This window comes from Eleutherodactylus coqui, chromosome 2 (assembly GCF_035609145.1).
Source record: "Eleutherodactylus coqui strain aEleCoq1 chromosome 2, aEleCoq1.hap1, whole genome shotgun sequence".
Taxonomy (NCBI): domain Eukaryota; kingdom Metazoa; phylum Chordata; class Amphibia; order Anura; family Eleutherodactylidae; genus Eleutherodactylus; species Eleutherodactylus coqui.
Window position 1 is genome coordinate 332,044,060 of NC_089838.1, and position 18,007 is coordinate 332,062,066.

The window sequence follows — 18,007 nt, forward strand, 5'->3', positions numbered from 1 at the left end:
TCATCAATCTGTGTATTATATTCATCCTCCTCCTCCTCCTGCTCCTCCTCCTGAAACCTCACTTAATCACGCCGAACGGGCAATTTTTCTTAGGCCCACAAGACTCAGTCATATTACTTTTGTAAACAATGTTTATACGTTTCTATTCTCATTAAAGCGTTGAAACTTGCACCTGAACCAATTTTTATTTTAACTGGGCTGCCTCCAGGCCTAGTTACAAATTAAGCCACATTAACCAAAGCGATTAATGGGTTTCACCTGCCCTCTTGGTTGGGCATGGGCAATTTTTCTGATGTACATTAGTACTGTTGGTGCACCAATTTTTTGGGGTCTTGGCCTACAGTGTAATCCTAGTAATTTTTATGGGCTTCGCCTGCACTCATGGTACAGCAAGGTGTGTGGGGTTGGCCTACACTTTTGCTACATAAATGTAACTGGGGCCTTGTCTATACTGCAACTACTGAAATGTGAAAGAGACTGTTATCTCCCTAAACTGCTGCAACGGGAATGTTACTGAGACCTGTCTTGACTGCTACTACTACTGAAATGGAACTAATACTGTGCTCCCCCTATACTGCTGCTTCGGAATTGTTACTGGGGCCTGTCTTGACTGCTACTACTACTGAAATGGAACTAATACTGTGCTCCCCCTATACTGCTGCTTCGGAATTGTTACTGGGGCCTGTCTTCAGTGCTACTATTACTGAAATGGAACTAAGACTGTGCTCCCCCTATACTGCTGCTAGTGATATGTTACTGGGGCCTGTCTGGACTGCTACTACTACTGAATCGGAACTAATACTGTGCTCCCCCTATAATGCTGCTAGTGATATGTTACTGGGGCCTGTCCTTAATGCTACCGCTGAAATGTTACTAATTCTTGGCTCTGCCTATACCGCTGCTAATGCTATGTCACTGGGGTGTGGAAACGGAGGCTTCCCAAAGACATGATGGTGGCGAGGCCATTTCTCACCAACGCGGTTACTGTTAAGGTTCATATAACCACGGACACGTGGAGAGGACACGTAGTGCCTCAAAAACATCCCCCTCCTCCTCCAACAATGAGAACATTCTTGGCAAATAACATTTGCATTGGTCCGTCTGGTGGCAGTCCAAGAATTTCACCTTTACTGACACAACAAGAGAGCCCCCCCCCCCACCATCCCCCCGCCACGGCCCACTTAATCCTGGCCACATTCCGAAAACCAAATAAATAAAACCGCGCTACTAGGTCCGCAGTCGCCACCACATTCCCACCAACGCGGTTACTGTTAAGGTACATATTACCACTCTGACTGGGGCATGCACTGTGGGCTGAAGCCCACCTGTATTGTATCTGACGTTTGCTCTGCTGAGCAGGGCACTGCAATGGGATACATTTATGTACCGCCAATGGGTTCCAGGGAGCCACCCATGCTGTGGGTCCACAGGGACTTCACATTAGGGATTTGTACCTGCCAGTGTCTATGTATTAAAAACCCCGGTCAGACTGGGGCATGCAGTGTGGGCCAAAGACCACCTGCATTTAATCGGACGTGACCTCAGATGTGCTGGGCACTGCAATGGGATATATTTATGTACCGCCGGTGGCTTCCTGGGACCCACCCATGCTGTCGGTCCACACGGAGTTGTAACTGCATGTGTCTACTTATAAAGAACCCCAGTCTGAATGGGGCATGCAGTGTGGGCCGAAGCCCACCTGCATTAAACCTGACGTTACCTCAGCTGTGCTGGGCACTGCAATGGGATTTATTTATGTACCGCCGGTGGGTTCCAGGGAGCCACCCATGCTGTCGGTCCACACGGACTTCACAATAGGGAGTTGTACCTGCCTGTGTCTACTTATAAAAACCCTAGTCTGACTGGGGCATGCAGTGTGGGCCGAAGCCCACCTGCATTAAGCACGACATTACATCAGCTTCTTGGGCACTGCAATAGGATACATTTATGTACAGCCGGTGGGTTCCAGGGAGCCACCCATGCTGTGGGTGCACACGGAATTCCCATTGCGCAGTTGTACCTGCCTGTGACTATTTATAAAAAACCCCGATCTGACTGGGGCATGCAGACACCTTGACAGAATGAATAGTGAGTGGCACATGGGTTCCCCATTGCTATGCCCACGTGTGCAGCTCCTGATGGAGGTGGCACAGGATTGGATTTCTCATTGCTTCTGTACAGCATTGTGGGCTATCGCCCCGCCCCTTTTAAAGAGGGTCGCTGCCTGTCCGTGCCAACCCTCTGCAGTGTGTGCCTCCGGTTCCTCCTCATGGCAGACGCACTTATAAATAGACATGAGGGTGGTATGGCTATGAGGCCAGCGTGTGGCATGAGGGCAGCTGAAGGCTGCGCAGGGACACTTTGGTGTGCGCTGTGGACACTTGGTCGTGCGGGGGGGGGGGGGGGGGGGGTTGGGCAGCATGTAACCCAGGACAAGCGGCAGCGGTGTGTCCCGCAGACAGTGATTGTGCTTTGTTGGAGGTAGTGTGGTGCTTAGCTAAGGTGTGCCTTGCTAATGAGGGTTTTTCAGAAGTAAAAATTGTTGGGTGGGGGGGCACTCTTGCCGCTATTGTGGCTTAATAGTGGGACCTGGGAACTTGAGATGCAGCCCAACATGTAGCCCCTCGCCTGCCCTATCCGTTTCTGTGTCGTTCCCATCACTTTCTTGAATTTCCCAGATTTTCACAAATGAAAACCTTAGCGAGCATCGGCGATATACAAAAATGCTCGTGTCGCCCATAGACTTCAATGGCATTCGTAACTCGAAACGAACCCTCGAGCATCGCGAAAATTTCATCTCGAGTGATGAGCACCCGAGCATTTTGTTGCTCGCTCATCTCTACTCTCTGCCCATCACTCTTGTTCGGTCTGTCTGTCTGTCACTCTTTTTTTGTCTGTTGATGTCTTGATGTGTCTCTCTGTCTCTCTTTTGCTCTCTTCCCATCTGTCTATCGCTCTCTGTCTGTTTCTCTCTCTTTCTGTCTGTTTCTCTATTGCTCTCTCTCTGTTTCTCTATCACTCGACCTCTGTTTTTCTATATTGCTCTCTATCTGCCTCTCTATTGCTCTTTATCTGTCTATTTCTCTGTTGCTCTGTCTCTCTGTTGCTCTGTCAGTCTCTCTATTGCTCTCGCAATGGGAGAGCAATAGAGAGACAGGGCTCTTTGTCTCTATCACTTTCTCTCTCTCTGTCTGTTTTCTCTCTGTCTATCACTATCTCTATCTATTGCTCTCTCTGTCTCTCTATCTGGTGCAGCTTAGCATTGATGCTGTGTTGCTTAGCAATGCTTCACTCATTCCAGCGCATACCTGAAGCACAGCAGCGCCACCCATAGACTTAACATTGTAACTTTCAACCCGCCTAACAGTCCCTAATATATTGAAGCCACATTTGATGATTTTACGGCAGTGGTGAGCGTGTGTGTCATCTAATGACACCAACATCATACACCAAAGTTACAGCAAAGGGGTCAAAGTGTGGTGCAAGAAAAGGCATGGAGGCTTATTTATATTAGATTTAATATTATTATAGATATAGTGGCCTGGAAAAGGGCACTACATAGTGTTGTTTAGTTATGGGGACCTGTAATATAATAACCGGCCCTACGGGTTTAATCTGAGTCCGTTTACACAAGGGATGCAGGTAACCTAGCAACCAGCTGCACAAAAAGTGCATAGAGAATCAGGTGAGACAAGTAGCCTAGCAACCAGCTAGATTGTGATTGGCTGCATACAAACTGGTCATGTGACAGAGACGATAAATAGCCGGACAACAATCGCAGCAGGAGCCAGTGAGACGCACCAGTCAAAACAAGTGCCAGAGAGAAGAGGCAGAATAGGTTTAAGAAATAAGTAAAGAGAGTATAAAGTAGTGAGTAAAGAGAGGTGCCAGGCAGAGGAATGCCAAGAAGAGGAGTGCCAGGCAGAGAGAGAGCACCAGAAAAAGAAGCGCCCAACAGGAAAAAAGGAAGTGCCAGGCAGGAGAGACAAGTGAAAAGAGACAGAGAGATCAGCCGTGACAGAGAGAGAAAGAGAGAAACAAGATGAAAATCTGAGAAACCGTGAGTAAATGAGCTTTGACAGTGAATAGAGGAAAAATAAAAGAGATGTAAATATGAAGAGAGGGAGATAAAGGAATAAAGAGATATAAATACAAAGAAGGATAGAGAACATAAATCCAGTAAGCTCCCAGTATATGGATGAGGTAGACACAAGTGTCTACATTGTTGGAACTTGTGTATCAACTATAAGGCTGCCTGTCCACTGGTGAGTTTGAATTGCGTTCCCCGCAACGATAATCGGCCGCGGGGAACACAGTGACGGCTCTCCATATCAACGCTATGGAGATCACTTTCCCCACTGTCCACAAGTGGAGAATCATTGTGATTCTCCGCTCATGGCCGTAAAATTGCAGCATGCTGCGATTTGCCGCGATTCTCCACGTTCCTCCACGGTGTAGCACAGCGGAAGATAGCGTGAAACCGCTTCCCCGCCTATCACCAGCCGCATCATGTGATGCTTTGTGCGTGTCATATGACGCGTCCGGCGCGTCTTTCGCTCTATTGCGCATGCGCATCAAAGCGTCCTGCGGGACGTGGGACGCTGGATCCGGAGGTAAGTATTGGGCTCTGTGTGGGGTGCCGTTACGGGCTCCGCCGCGGATTTCGCCTGTTACGGCCGTGTGAAGCCGGCCTTATGCACAGAATGTGATGAAGAGAACGACCTCATCTACTGCTTTATTCAATAATATCATGTTTACAAGTTAAGCAAAATATCTGGCTCTGTGTATTATTCTGCACCTCACCACTCACAAACACAAATTGTGCCCAAGGGCACTGGCGTCCGCACAAAACAAAAAAAAAGACAAATCCCAATTAATCACCACAAATAATAATAAAGTTAGTGCTCATGATCGCACTTTGTGGCGTCACGATAGTGCTTTGGGCCGGCACAACATAATCATTCAAAGTATTACATAAATAAATCACCAAAACCAAGATCAATGAGAAAATAAACTGTCAAGTCAGCCCCTATCATGTAGATTGTGGAGTGACTGGTATCCAACTTTCTGAGACACTAGACACAGCCACAACTCTATAGAATTCCGCCTGGCCCTGCACTGTGAACCAATTTGTCCTTCATTGGACAAGAGGAGAGAGGGGAAGGGACGATACCTATTGATCCTGCCTCGGTCCTCAAGCACTCTGCAGTATTGCAAGCTGGCAGTCATTAGACTACAGGCTGGTTTGTACCCAGCTTTCTCCGGCTTCTGTGCCCATGCAAAGCAAAATCTCAAATCACTCATCTGATCCGTTCGAACGCACTCCAGAGCTCTATAATATGCATAAAGCTGCCACCACCAATTTTGTAACAGTAAATTGGAACCCGATTTATGAATACAACCTTCAGAGGATATGGTTTCGTGTTAACACGGACGAGGCTCACTAAGTTTAATTCTCAAAGAAAAGAGCAGTGCTTATTTACAGAAAAATACTAAAATGATGTTACAAGATAATCGGTCAGAGACCTACATGTGATATCACAGACAGTACAATAACAGGGATTAAAGTAAGAGTGTTATCATTCCTTGGCGTGGAGTCATGCCAGCACATCAGACCAGACCTCACATACGTGACCTCCAAAGGGCTGACCCTGAGCACATGTTTGTGTGCAATTTTTTTAAACTCCCACTGGGGTAAGTGGGGGCTGGGTTACCTTGGAACACATAATACCTGAAATACATATTTTCTTCATAACTCTGTGGTGTGTCCCATCATGAAAATATGACAACGATGTTCCCTCTCGTGATTTTACATGCGTTTTGAACCCACACATAAGGAGTTTCAGACATATCTGGTCCAAGATACGCAATTCTCGGTTCCTGAGCATCATGTAAATATGGGAGTCCCTGCATCTTATTCGCAGTGATCCGACATTTAACAAAATATCCTTGTCAGTGAGCTGCAATTTACAGATCTATCATAATTTCTAAATTACATTTTTTCTTTCTCTGGAGGGAACGTCTTTTTGTTTACTTTGCCTCCAAATGTCATCAGGTCAGCTGGTATGGCCTTCAGGAAATGGGTGGAGAACTATTGGCTCATGAAGGGCCAATTCCTGTCATTATCTACTAATATAAACATTTGCTGGCTCTGGCTTCAGAGGGGCAAGCTGCGAAGCATTTAACTCTTTTATTTATTAATATAGCTCTCAATCTCATATTTTTATATAAATAAATATATATATATCTTACAGCCCCTGTTATTTAACCCCTTAGTGACCAGCCCATAGTGTTTTTACATCCTTCCCAAGTGGATCGAATCAATCAGGGCAGCTAAAATTACTCGCCCACCTTCTCCGGGTGTTCTGCAGTAAAGTGGTCCTCCGGGTCATTCGTCTGGCGCGCATGCGCAGAAGGCCGGGAGCCCCAGCAAATTCAAACTCTCCTGGCTCCCGACTCCTGAAGGTAGCCGGGAACCAGGAGATGTTACCAGGGACCGTGGTGAGTGGTCCCTGGGTCCGCGATCGCCACTATCCAATGGATAGCGGCGATCGCGAAAAAGTTTTAAAAAGTTTAAAAAAGTACAAGTTACACTTCCCCTAATGGATCAGATCCATGAGGGGAGGTGAAAATACTCACCTCGGGTCCTCCGCGATGTCCTGGTGTCCCCTACTGCGCATGAACGCCCGACGTCAATCATCGGGCGCGTGCACAGAGAGGCTCAGGCCCCGGGAAATTCAAAATCCCTCTGCTTCTGGCTGCCATGTGTAGCCAGGAGCAGAGAGATTTCACTAGGGGCATTTAAAGTTAAAAAAAAGTGTAAAAAAGTTTTTAAAAAGTTAAAAAAAAGTTTAAAAAGCTTACGTTTCATCTCCCCTCACAGATCATATCCATGAGGGAGGATGAAAGTACGTACATAAGGCTCCCGGATTTATCTGCAGACCTTACCCCAGCTTCTGCGCAGACGCCCATCGCCAAAATGGCAGACACATGTGCAAAAGCTGTGAATTGCCAGGATAATTTTAATTCTCCCTGCTCCTGGCGAAATAACTGAGCCAAGAGTCTGGAGATTTCACGGGAGGCCGCGGTGAGCGGTTCCCGGTCACATGTTCGCTATTATCCGAAGGATAATGGCGGTCATGTAAAAGTTTTAAAAAAATGAAGTTTCATCTCCCTTCACCGATGCGATCGGTGAGAGGAGATGAAACTTTTTACCGGAGGCCTCCGTATTTGAACCTCTACGTGATCCTCCTCCGTGAACCTTCCTGGATTCTGCACATGCGACCGCCGGCAAAATGCCGGACACATGCGCAGGAGTCGGGGAGCCCAGGAAACTTAAAATCTCCTTGCTCTCAGCGACCAACGGTCGCCGTGAGCCTAGAGCAGTGACGGGTGGCCTCGTTGAGCGGTCTCTGGTCACGTGATAAAAAAAGTAGCGATCTAACATAAGTCGGTCTCACATGACCGGATAGGAATTATAGATTCTGCATGTGTCTGATCCGCGGTAATACGCGGATTAATCGTGTTGGATTACACAATTCCACTCACATTAGTGGGTCGGAATTGTGTAATCCACTCACAGAAAAGCGAACGCAGCAGGTTCTATTTTACCGAGTATATCCGCAACATAGAGCCCATTGCGCTCCATGGTCGCGGATATAGCCGCAGCCCACATGCAACTACATTGTGTACGGGCTGCGGGTACCCGCGTCATCACTAAGCAACGTCGCAGGAAATACCTAGAAAAAAAAGATGTACTGTGCATGACCGCCTGTATGAGTAGGCAGTTATGCGCAGTACATTACACGGCCGTACCCAGGGTCACAGTCGGGCTCACAGCTGGGAATCGCTGCGGGCCTCCGAAAGCGGATTACACCTATGGCTGCGTGAGCCCGGCGTTATTCAGATCGCTACAAGTAATACGTAATTTACAAGAAGCCCCGGGAATGCTCGCCTTCCTGCAGTTCCAGGAGCAGTCTCACAGAGCGCCACTTTTTACACCCCATACCCGCCACTGAGGTCAAAAATACCCCCTAAAAATCATGAGGGGAGGGGGGATACTTGGTTTTATTGCCCCATGTACGCATCCCAACCAGCCTCCGTAATTTCCCCTGTCTTCGGAAATGCACAGTTCACATTATTACTTTTATCTACCTTTTGAGGAACGCCGAAAAGGGCGCAGAGGGGAGATATATTTTTATGGAGTCAATTTTTATTACATACAAGTGAGCAATGGGGCCTGAAATTTATTTATTTATGCCCTGCAATACAACAGGTGTTCTCTCCAGTATAGGACTAGCCATAGGTCCTATAAGTTGATTAGGGCCACAACGGGAATGTTTCTGAACACCGGACAAACAGGGGGATCCATTTTGGGGTGAACGTCTTCATTCCTATGTACACTGTGCAAAAAAAACTGTTTTAAATTGACAAAATTGCCAAAAAATAAAAATAAAAATCGTAATTCTTTCCTTCTGCTTTGCTTAGATTCATTCCAATACTGTGGGGTCAAAATGTGCAGTACACCCCTAGAGGAATCTGTTAAAGGGTCTAGTTTTCAAAATGGGGTAATTTGAGGGGGTTCCTTATCGTTTTGGCCGCTCAATGGCTCTATAAGTGGGCAATGGGGCCTGGAATTTAATCAGTTGTACCCTGAAATCCAACGGGTATTCCTTTCATTGTAGGCTGAGCCATGTGTCCTGTAAGTAGATTAGGGCCACGATGGGTATGTTTCTGAACACGGGACAAACAGGGGTATTCATTTTGGGGTGAAAGTCTTCATTTATATGTGTGCTGTACAAAAAAAACTGTTTTTAAATTGACGCAATTGCCCCCAAAATGAAATTTTTTTCCTACTGCTTTGCTTAGATCTATTCAAAAATTGTAGGGTTAAAACACACAGTACACCCCTAGATAAATTTGTTTCAAAATGAGGTCATTTGTGGGGGTTCTCTATAGTTTTGGCCGCTCAAGAACTTTACAAGTGTGCTATGGGGACTAAGGCCTCATGTCCACGGGGAAAATCAGATCCGCTGCAGATTCTCCATGTAGAATCTGCAGCGGGTCCCTCCTGCCCCGTGGACATGAGCGCTGAAAATGAGAATAAATAAGAATTAACTCACCTCCCATCCGCTCCGTTTCTTCTCTTCGCTGCGGCGTCATCTTCTCTCGTCGCGGCCGGATCTTCTTTCTTCGGCTCGGCGGATGTGCATGATGACGTCGGTGACGTGCCCCGCGCATGCGCCGGGCCGAAGCAAAATGATTCGGCCGCGACTGAGAGAAGATGGCGCCGCGCCGAAGAGAAGAACCGGAGCGTGTGAGTAAAATATGATTTTTGTCTCCCGCGGATCCGGACGGCTTCCATAGGCTTCAATAGAAGCCCGCGGGAGCCGTCCCCGCGGGAGACCCGCATGAAAATGGAGCATGGTCCGGATTTTTCCATGCTCCATTTTTTTTTAAATCACTTTTATTGACGATCCGCGGGTATTTATCTACCCCACGGGTGGTCAATGCATCCCTATGGGGTGCGGATCCGCGGGCAGGAGAAGAGTTAAAATCCGCTGCGGATTTTAATTCTTATTTTGCCCGTGGACATGAGCCCTAAAAGGACTTCAAGCAAAATATCTGTTCTGAAAGCCCCTGACTACTCCTTTCATTTTGGGCCCCGTTGTGCACGCAGATATAAGATTAGGGCCACAATGGGTATATTTCTGAACACAGGACAAGCGGGGGGGGGATCCATTTTGGGGTGTAAATCCTCATTTTCATATAAGCTATAGGAAAAATGTCTTTAAAATGACATATTTGCAAAAATATGAAATTTAACTTTTTCTCCTCTAAATTGAATTACTTCCTGAAAAAAAAACTGTGGGGTCAAAATACTCCTGACCCCCCTCAGTGAATACATTAAGGGGTGTAGTTTTTAAAATACGGTTATTTGTGGAGATATCTATCTTTCTGACACCTATGAGCCTTTGCAATCTTGGCTTGGTGTAGGAAAATAAAGTGTTCTTCAAAATGCTGAAAAGTAATGTTAAATTTGTACGTCTCCTAAATAGGTAAAAAACATAAAAGCTTTTCACATGTGCTTCCAGAATAAAGTAAATAGATGGAAATATATATCTTAGCAAAAGTGTGTACCGTATGTTTGCACATATTTGATATATTACAATTGAAAATGTGAAAAAACAATAATTTTTTCACAATTTTCCCAATATTGGCACTTTTTGGCCTCCTTCACATGGACGGATTTCTGCCGCGTACTTCGCGGCGAAAATCCGCTGCGTTGCCCGCAGCTATAAGGGTTCTATTGAACCTAATAGCTCAGGGCACACGGTGCGGAATTCCACCGCGGAATTCCGCACCGTGAAATCTCCTGTCCTCACCCGCGGCATGCTCTATTTGCCGCGGGTGTACGCGCCGACGGCTTCCATTGCAGTCAATGGAAGACATCCGTTCACGGTATCTTCCGCTGTAGCACAGCGGAAGATAGAGGGAAAACGCTTCCCCACCTACCGCCGCCGCGTCACATGACGCGGCCGGCGCATCACATGACACAGCCAGCCGAGTCATGTGAAGCGGTGGGCGTGTCATGTGACATGGTCGGTGTGTCACATGACGCGGCGGTGGGCAGGGAAGCGTCATGCGGGAGCTAGGACGCCGGATCCGGAGGTAAGTATGGGGTCTCCAGTGGGGCGCCGTGTTGGGCTCCGCTGCGGAATTTCGCGATGGAGCCCGTCACGGCTGTGTGCAGCCGGCCTTAATATATATACACAAATTATATCGGTCTTTTTTCACAACCTAAATGAAGTACAACATGTGGCGAAAAAACATTGTCAGAATCACTTGGATATGCAAAGCCTTTACGGAGCTGTTCTATGTTAAGTGACACATGTCAGATTTCCAAAATTTGGCCTGGTCATTAAGTGCAAACAGGCTTGGTAACAAAGTGGTTAAGTTTGTACCTTCTAATACGACCTGAACAATAGTGATGGCTTGATTATTGCAACTCGCTGTTGATTAGCGTCCCCTGCACCAGAGTCTCCCCCCTCCAATCCATCCTGAATCTTTGCTTTTTCATATTCACAATCCTTATAAAAAGATAGACTTAACAGGACCACACATTGTTTCCCCTAAATACTGTTAATTGCCTAAATTAACAGCTTAATCAGCTGTCGATGAGCTGTTTTAGTAAGCTGCCAATAAGGCTATCTTAATAAGCTGTCTGTCTTAATCTAGATGGCAAATCTAGGGGACATACAATAAATGTCCTTTTGAGTATTTTACTCACATTTCTCTCTTTTTACCTTCCCACATTTTGGAAGAATGTTTGTTTGTTTTGTCCACTTCAATATATGTGTTGAACTACCTCCGTATAGAGGAATAGTTTTTTATTCCAAGATAATAAAAGTTATATTTTAGTCTAAGGCCAATCAGTGATTAGTATTTTTGTTTCATAGAGCCTTTTTGTCACAGTGACTCATGTATCTGTAAGCCGCCGACCGGGGTGGGCTTTCCAGAATACAGCGAAGTCCTGAACAAAAGACGCGACTCAAAACCAATCCGTAGCAATGAGATTTTACTTAATTTGGCCGAACCCTTAACCAACCCGAACTCCCCCAGAAAGTTACATACACTCAGCGGGGAAGCTGAGACTCTTGTGCCATGCAGCGCTGTGCTCTATAATGTGCGCCTTCAATATCCTCCAAGCTTTTGCCTAGCCGCAGGCCGTCTCTAACCAGCCGCTATTACCTTCTATCACCCTGGAAGTAGGAACAATCAGTGAGGATGCTAGGGAAGCACCGGCGGCACAGCACAAGAGCTTACAATCTTATCAACACACCCGTATTCTCCCCTTACACAACACCACTCAACAGATATAACAATATATATAGCTCACAAGTCAAGGCAAAGTACAGTTGCGTAACGTGTGACTTGTAGATATCCTTAGACAGCTCTACGAGTATAGAGTTCTCTGTGTGTTAGGACTATGTCGGACAGCTCAGTCAACAGCAGTGCGGCCGGCGGCCATCAGTATGCCTAACTAACTAACTAACTGCCGGCCTTGTTATTAGTCTCAGTCAGATTGGCGGTGCGTGCACGGTTACACCAGAGGCCTTAGTTCTCTGGCTGACCCGGGTCTGGTGGGTACCTTTAGACTTTGTCCGGAACGCAGGAATAGGATTTCATCCAAGAACCATATGAACTCACTGACGCCGCTACTTCTGAGCCCGGTCTGTAATGACCATCTTCTCCGTTAAGATGGTAGTCTGACAAACTCTGGAACAGTCTCTAATGCAGCTCCCCTCACGGAAGCTCCGGTCCTCGTTGGGGTCCTTTTTCCGGTGGATCGCAGTGTCTGTCTCGCTAGCTGCAGTCCTCACCAGCTCATCTCATCTCGCTCACACGCATCTAACCGCTTTCCTCTGCTGCTCTCTATGGTCATGATGCACTTCTTTTTTCTCTGTCCCAGTCCAGAGCACAGTGACCTCTTGTGGTCAAAAAACAAAATGACAGTTACAACAGAAACGGACATTTCCAGCAGGAGGACTGTTTCACCATCTTACATGCCACCCCACTAGATGTTGCCGTCCCCGGCAACCTCCCCCACTCAAACTCATCCTGCGCGTAGCGCTGTGGGGGTACACCAGCGGTGGACCTGGCTGTCCTGCGCAGAGTCATAGGACCAGGGACAGTTGGCACACTCGGTGGATGTGGTTCTGCTGGCTGGGCATCTCTCTCCCTGAGTGGCGAGCTTGTCACGACCGGGGACTCCGACATGGCCGGGACAGGAACTACCCACCATTCATCATCTACCAGGGGTTCCCCAATACTAGGGGTAGGGATAAGCATCTCCTTATCAGCCGCAGGTTGCTGAAAGTGACAGTGTCTCAACATGTTACGGTGGAGGTTCCTTGAGGGTCTCCCAGTCCCCTCGGGCTCAACCTCATACACGGGGATATCAGGATCTACCTTCTGCTTCACTATGTATGGAACCGCCTCCCACCGCCCATCCAATTTTCCGGTTGGCCTCTTGGCTCTGACCATCACACGATCACCTGGAGCATACTCGTCCATCTGCACTGGCCCCGGGTTGGGGTGCACCACTTGTCTCAGGCGCTCACCCACAACCTTATGTATTGCTCTCAGTCGGCGGCGATGGTCTTGCACCCAGGCGGTGGTGCTCCTCGGCGGAGGCTGCCTCGGATCCGGCATGTGAAGATCCTCGATCTCCTGGCCTGCTCTCCCAAACATAAGCATGTGTGGAGAGTAACCAGTGGTATTGTGAACCCTATTGTTGTAGGCCCACATCAGCTCAGGTAAGTACTCTGGCCACTGGGCTTTTTGACTTTCCTCTAGAGTCCGCAGCATCTGTATCAAGGTGCGGTTGAACCGCTCACACGCCCCATTCCCTTGTGGATGGTACGGAGTCGTGCGGGAACGTTCGATACCATAGAGCTGATACAGCTCCCTCATCAAAGCACCCTGGAAACATGCCCCCTGATCTGAATGAATTCTCCGCGGACACCCAAACACTTGTATAAAGTGTTTACAGACTGCCTCAGCAGCCGATTCAGCCGTCTGATCTCTGGTGGGCACGGCCACTGCATATTTTGTGAAGTGGTCCGTCATGACCAAACAGTAGGGGTGTCCTGAGGTAGAGTACCCGATCTGTACATAATCAATCAATAAGATTTCCAGGGGGGCGGAAGTGCGGATAGTTTGCACAGGGGCCCGTTGCTCGGGGCTTTTACTCAGCCCGCAGGACCGACATTTCAGACATGCCTCGGTCACCATTTCTCCCAAATCCGGGCAATATACAAAGCGCTGGAGCCATTGGTACGTCTTCGCGCTCCCGAAATGAGCCCCCCTCTCATGGGCTTCTTGAGCGGCAGCTGGTCCCAGTGACATAGGGATGACAACCTGTTGCCGGTGCTGCAGCTCTGACTGTACGTATATGGTCCGGCACAGGAGCCCCTGGTTAATACTCAGCTTATCCCATTGTCTCAGCAACTTCTGACCTTCCTGCGTCAGACTGGCCCGCTCGTCCGGGCGAGGCCAAACCTTAGTTCGGACCCACTCTCTCACTTTCCATAGGTCCGAGCAGCTACTTTGGACTCGTTCCCAATCTCCCAACGTCTTCCCCAACACCATCGGCATCCCTGAAGCCACCCCACTTGAATGTGTCAGATTCTGGAATGGTGGTACTCTGCCGAGGTGTGGAATTTCAGTGTCTTCTAAATCCTCTTCTCCCCTCTTGGTCGGCGACCCCACTGGAACTCGGGAGAGGGCATCGGCGTTGCCGTTCTCCCTCCCTGACCGGAACTGGATGCGGTATCGATACTTGGAAAGGCGGGCCATCCATCGCTGCTCAAGGGCGCCTAGCTTAGCGTTTTCCAAGTGCGCTAGTGGGTTATTGTCCGTCATCACAGTCACTTCTGCACCCATCAGATACTCTGCAAACTTCTCAGTCATGGCCCAGACCAGCGCCAAAAGCTCCAACCTAAAGGAGCTATAGTTGTCAGGGTTGCGCTCCGACTCCCTTAACGACCTACTGCCATAGGCAATGACCCTCTCACGCCCGTCTTGAACTTGAGATAACACAGCTCCAAGACCATGTAAACTTCCATCCGTGTACAGCAAGAACGGACTATCAAACTGTGCATAGGCCAGGATTGGGGCGCTGGTCAGAGTTCTTTTCAATGCCTCGAAGGCTTCTTGCTGTCGTGGCCCCCACTCAATGGGGCGATTCCTGGGCCCTCCAGTTGTGCCTCTCAGCAGCTCGTTTAGTGGACCGGCCAGATGAGAGAACTTGGGTATAAATCTCCTGTAATAACCGGCCAGGCCTAGGAACGCTTGTACTTCCCGTAGGGTTCTTGGCTGGGGCCACTTTTGCACGGCCTCCACCTTGCTAGGGGCCGGTTGTACCCCTTCTGGAGTGACCACATGTCCCAGGAACTCTATGCGCTGTTGAAGCAGTTGACACTTTTTGGGCTTGATTTTCAGACCATGATCTTGTAGTCGTCCCAGGACCTGCCGCAGTTTTTTAAGATGATCTTCGAATGAAGTCCCAAACACCACAATGTCATCCAGATATATCAATACTGATTCAAAGTTTAGGTCACCCAGACAGTGCTCCATCAACCGCTGAAACGTCCCTGGAGCGTTGGTCAGTCCGAACGGCATCCTATTGAACTCATATAGTCCCATGGGCAAGATAAAGGCTGTCTTTGCCTTGTCTTTTTCAGCTACTGGCACTTGCCAATATCCACTAGCCAGGTCGAGCGTGGAAAAGTACTTGGCTCGACCCAAGGAGGATAGTGACTCTTCGATCCGTGGAAGAGGATAAGCATCCCGGATGGTTTGGGCATTCAATTTCCGATAATCTACACAGAACCGAAGACTTCCGTCTTTCTTTCGCACCAGGACCACAGGAGCAGCCCACGGGCTTTTACTTTCCTGTATCACCTGGTTTTCCAGCATGCAGGCCACCATATTTTTCACCTCTTGATACATCTTGGGTGGGATTTGCCTGTACCGTTCTCGAACTGGCACAGCGTCGCGGGTAGGGATTTCATGCTCGATAGCGGTGGCACACCCGAAGTCTTCATCATGCCTTGAGAACGCTTCCTGGTATTCCCATAGCGTGTCTTCCAGAAGCTTTTGTTGCCCCGGGGTCAGAGAGCGGGGGTCCACTCCCATCAGAGACATGATCACTCGACCGTTCCACTCAGCTGTTGGGGCCTGTTCTTGCTGGACCTTCACAGCAAAGGTCCAAGCTGACCTCCCATCTGGCTGTAGCGTGAAGCTCCTCCGGTGAATGACACCGCCCTCGGGCACATGAACTTCAGCCAGCAGGGTATTCCCAGGAACGATCGACTCACTGTCCCAGACATTGAGGCAGCGTATAGGCACGCACCCATCTTTCACGGTGACGAGTGCTCGGGCTACCAGCGGGCGGTTCTGCAGTTCTCCCCGTGGAGCAGGTTCGATCAGGACCTCCAGTCCATTCAATGGCCGCCCAGCTCCCACTGGAAGCATCAAAATTTTCTCCTGGCGTGGTGGAATCTTCACTGGAGCTCTCAGCGGTACTCTCACATGCCCAATAGGACACCCTGACATGAGGCTCTTCTGTAAACTGCAGCTCCTCACCATCTGCTGTAGGACCTTTTGAGTTGGCCGGTGCGTGGTGGTCCGCTGCCAGTATTTAGGCCCTTCCTTGGCATAGAGGTGATGATCGAGGTCTCTCAGCACGTTCATGCCCAGCGTTACATCGAGTCCCTTTCGGGACGGATGATCTACCAGCACGATCCCCTTTTTGCCAATGTCCTGCCCAAACAGCCGGATTCGCATCCAGACGATCCCTTGTACATCCATTGCACCATTATTGGCAGCTGTCAACCGGATAACACTTCCATCTTCCGGTTCCATCATATGCCCGAAGTGTCTCTCGAAAAACTCCAACGGCATCAGGGTGCATTCCGATCCGGTATCCACTAGGCAGTGTACCTTTTGGCCCTCCAGCTCAGCTTCCATAATGGGACTGCTGGCATAGAGATCGCGTTCATTGCGTAGTGGGCTTAGCTCTGAGGGAACTGCCGCAGGATGCCCTGTTACTGCGGCAGTCGGAAGTTTAAAGCCAGCTCAGGTTCCGTCTGTTGGTGGCACTCTCGAGCGATATGGCCATACTGTCGGCAGCTCCAGCAAAGAGGTCCCCTTGATCCCCGCACCCCGGATGGGTCTGGTGGGTACCTTTAGACTTTGTCCGGAACGCAGGAATAGGATTTCATCCAAGAACCATATGAACTCACTGACGCCGCTACTTCTGAGCCCGGTCTGTAATGACCATCTTCTCCGTTAAGATGGTAGTCTGACAAACTCTGGAACAGTCTCTAATGCAGCTCCCCTCACGGAAGCTCCGGTCCTCGTTGGGGTCCTTTTTCCGGTGGATCGCAGTGTCTGTCTCGCTAGCTGCAGTCCTCACCAGCTCATCTCATCTCGCTCACACGCATCTAATCGCTTTCCTCTGCTGCTCTCTATGGTCATGATGCACTTCTTTTTTCTCTGTCCCAGTCCAGAGCACAGTGACCTCTTGTGGTCAAAAAACAAAATGACAGTTACAACAGAAACGGACATTCCCAGCAGGAGGACTGTTTCACCATCTTACATATCTAATCCAGAGTGTAAGCTCTCGTCTATGACCTGAAGGTTGGAAGTTCAATCCCTGCATGATTCAAGTAGCCGGCTAATTAATAATTACCTGAAAGCGCTGCGGAATAAGTTGGCGCTATACAAATACCAAGATTTATTTATTTATTCTCATCTATGTGTTACTAGCAGTAGCTGAGATACACTGGAAATACCAGGAACATAGCAGCAGTTGGAATTCACCCACTACCCCCCTCCCCGCCCCTTGTCCTCTCACTCTCTCTCCCCCTCCCTTTCCTAAACTTGTAAGTGAAAGTAAAGTAAACTTCCTGCTGTCTTGTTAATGTAAAAGATAAGAGTCAACCAACATTGTTAACATCTATAGAGACAGCCCCCTCCACATATAATTCTGTGTAACCCTTCTGGACGTCCTAATGTCCCTCTGTTCCAGCTCGACATTTATAAAGCTTCCCTTTCTAACTCCTGGGTATTGCATCAGATGTCGGATCGTACATCACTAAGTTTACCTTTTGTTCTAATACGTTGACTTCACAACTGAGCCTTCCATTAGCTGTATACTCCAGGGACCTTCTACCTTACAAATGCCTCCAATGGAAGGCTCTGGTATAAGCCACTCTATAGCTATACATTGGTATCTATCACCTATAGTGCTAACATAAATAAAATATATATATATATATATACCACACGGTAAGTCTTATTTTGCAGTGGCCCATTACATAGTACAGCATAGCAGACAATACGTACCTACACAGTGAGAAGGACACTCTTTTGGCCTCCGTCACGTGAAGGGAATTCTATGGCTATATTTGGGATAGAATAGCTTTGTTATGGCCAC

The 18,007-nt window shown here is 48.4% G+C and overlaps 1 protein-coding gene across 1 annotated transcript in view; it reads left to right on the forward strand.

Moving 5' to 3' along the window:
• LOC136613178 (uncharacterized) overlaps positions 1-18,007 on the forward strand; it is a 110,089-nt gene that overhangs the window by 13,677 nt on the left and 78,405 nt on the right. The window lies entirely within an intron of this gene.